Below are 3,428 nucleotides of genomic sequence, written 5' to 3' on the forward strand. Positions count from 1 at the left end.
AAAAGGCATTTGAGTCTTTTTAGTCCCAATGAACAGATAAGCAGCTTTCGGCGTACTAAAACTCAGGCTGTTTTTTTAAAGGGCATTAATGCAATTGTCTTTCAGTGTTTAATAATATATTTAATACTTTTGTAGATAACAGGAATATTAGTACATGCACAGCCTTAGAGGAACCATCTAATATTTTTCTTGAAGACATTTAAATTTCCTTAAATGTGACTGTTGAACTATTATGAGCCAAGATCATGTGTTACGAGCCAAGATGCTTGATCTCTGTTGTGAACATGTGAATATACTGATACTCTAAACAGCAACAGCTAAATGTTTTAATGCCGTAAACAGGTTGTGAACACATTYGAGAAGTCTAACACAGATCTCTTTGCAGAGTAGGCATGGTTGGATCAAAGAAGCCTTGGTGCTTCACTGACWGTTTTGTAATTGTCTGGAGGCACATACGTACAATCGAAAATTGCAGGAATTTTAGAAGAACTAATTTGATCTAGAGCATTTGTAACCCGCGTGCAAATGGCTGGCTGGCACRCTTTCCTGCTTTCCTGCTTTCCTGCAAATGAGCGATTTATTCTCGCTTTGAACAATGCGTATGAACGATATTTGCAGCTGGAAAATGTCCGTAATGGCAGGACACGTTCCAAGAGCCACCAGATGGGTGTCCCTGGCCTTTCCGAGCGCCCAGGGCTTCATCCTACCCACTGCATCCCAGCCGGACGCCTGTGCCGCGAGCGTCTCTGAGCGCACGGAGCGATCCTGCCCGGCCTTGAAAGACTTCCAGACCTAACTCCTTCCTGGGACTCAGCGTAAGTTTTCTACTTTTCTTTGAAGAAGCAATAAAAATAATTCTTATTCTGCATAAAAGATACTGCATAAAAGATTCTGTGTAAAAGATATTCTACCTAAGGAAAAGAAGAAGTTTTGATGTGAAGAATAAGTGTTCCAGGTTAATTCTGCGCTGCTGTATGAAGCTAGTCAGGAAGAAATCGCATCGTAAATGCAAGTCCTGTGAAGAGTAATCGCCACGCGAAACTTCAAGCCGGCGACCAGGCCTGCTGAGATGGACCGCTGAGATCACCTCTGGTCTTCTGCAGAAGCAGGACCTTAGCACAGCATGTTTTACAAGGAAACAACGTTACTAAGTAAAACCAATTTGCTTTGCTTAATGTTAAACCAGTTTCATTACGTATTTCCTCCTCTCTCTCTCTCTGCGGGATGATGCTCAGTAGGTGCCTCTGTGCGGACAGTGTGGGAAACCCTACGAGAAACATTGCTGCGAGGAGCAGAGCTCGCTTTGGGTGATGCTCACCGCTCGCGTCTCTCCCCCTTGGGTTTGCCGCTGTTTAATCACGCTGTTAAATGTGTCCTGGAGCTCCTGCACCAGCGCATCTCYGGCGGGAGCCGTCCCTCTGCGGGACAGCGCGGCCCTGAGTACCGCGGGGTACCGAGGAGCCTCCACGCACCAAGGGTGGTTGCATCAGCCTCGTTTCTCTGGAAAAGCAGACTAAAAATAGCYGGGGGAGATGTGCCACAGGCCGCACGCTCCTGGTGCCAGGTTTGTGTTATATTGCAGCGAGCTGGGACTCCGGCCACGTGCCGAACGCCCGGGAACCGGGACGGGACCGCGCAGCTGCTTTCCGCTGCTTTTTCCTCCGAACCAGCGGCCCCTCGGCGCCCACCGGCCCTGTCCCCGCCGATGGGATCCCGCGGCCAGCCGGCCCCGGCCCCGGGGGGCTGCGTGGGGACGCCCGGCGGGCTGAGGAGGTAACGGGGAGGATCGGGGAGGGCTCGGTTTCCTTATCCCTCGTAAGAAGGTTTGTGCTATAAGACGATACCTTACTCCAGAGCCGTCTGGTCGAGTGCAAATCAACACTAGCTAAGTAAACTCTGATCATCCTGCTTAGAGACTTGAATTAAAAAGCTTTGCCAATCAGTCTTGATTGATTAATAGAAAAAGGACAGAGCATTAGGACCAGTCACATGGTGCTAGAAGGCAAAGCCTTTACCCAAATTTCTTTGCTTCTTTTCACATTTGCAGACACCCCTCCACCTCCCTTAATTTAGCTAGGMGCAGACCCCTCGCAGTAACCACACAGTATTTACGCATCACTTTTGCCAGTGAGAAAGACTAATCTACATATTAGCGTCCATCAGGGAGCTAAACTGTGCTAGAGAAAGCTGTCACTCTGCTATGATCAATAAAACTGTTACCATTTGCTCAGCGCCTTGACTATGCGAGAGGCCCTGGCATGAGATCTTAAAATTTTGATGCATTGGTTGTATTTTGACTGTGCTCATCTGAGAGACTAGGATTAGATTGCATGGAAAAGTGATGGTGGCAGAAGAAAAAAACAGAACAAAGAAAACACGGTAGGACTGAAGAAAATCACTGAAAGAGATGAAGACAGCAGCATAGCCAAGAAGATGGAGCTCAGCTTTGCCTCCCCACGCAAACAAGCCGGCCGTCGCCGTCGCCTTGTGGGTGCTCAGAAGGATTCCCGCGTTGCGCCCGCCCGCCGGGGAGGGCCGATGCGAGGCCGTCCAAGTGCAGCTTTCATAAACACCCTGCGTCGGCCCAGCTCTGCGCCCCTTCTCGCCTTGGTGGCCCACCAGGAGCCTGCTGCAAGCCCGCCTTCGCCTTTTGTGCTGGACGTGTCCCAGAAGCACGGCACGGGCACCCTGCTTGGGAATCTGCTCCTCAAAGTTGCTCAAAGTTGGGTGAGAAAGCAAAAAAAAAAAAAAATATATATATATATATATATATGGGTGTTGGAGGCTGCTCAGAACGGCAAATGGGATTTTCGGAAGGACCTACGTATCTGAGAAGGTAAACTCCCCAAATCTCCCAACAGGTAACTGGCTTTACCCGTTCCTGGGTCAGCCTGAAGCCTCTGAGCTCCCCGATCGTCACGGGGAGGGACAGGACGAGCCCCGCTGCCCCAGTGGCGCGAGGGCGAGAGCCACCCGCCGTCGATAGCGGCGCCGCGGCCGGGCTGGCGGGCTGGACTGGCAGCGGGTGACTTGCCGTGACTCAAGCCCTCGCATCCCCGCCGCGCTGCGAGCGCGAGGGTCGGCAGCACCCGATCCGCAGCACCCGATCCGCAGCCTGCGCCCAGCCGGGGAGGTCGCGGGGCAGCGTGCAGGTGCTTAATAACCCCCTTCACAGCGCCCGCGAAAGCGAGGGAGGTGTCCGAGCGCCRGCTTGCAGGAATACCTCCCGTTTCGGCTTCCTTATTTGATTGCCAAAGGAGCCCCCGGGCGTGGGAAGCAGCCCGCTGCAGCGGCCGAGGCCATTGCGAAGGAGCCCCGCTCCCGGCTTGTGGCTCCCCGCTCCCTGCTCCCGGCTTGTGGCTCCCCGCTCCCGGCTCCCAGCTTCTCGCGCCCGGCTCCCCGCTCCCGGCTCGTGGCTCCCCGCTCCC

This window comes from Rhea americana, unplaced genomic scaffold (genome assembly GCF_003343005.1).
Source record: "Rhea americana isolate MKP2758 unplaced genomic scaffold, rheAme1 scaffold_42, whole genome shotgun sequence".
NCBI lineage: Eukaryota > Metazoa > Chordata > Aves > Rheiformes > Rheidae > Rhea > Rhea americana.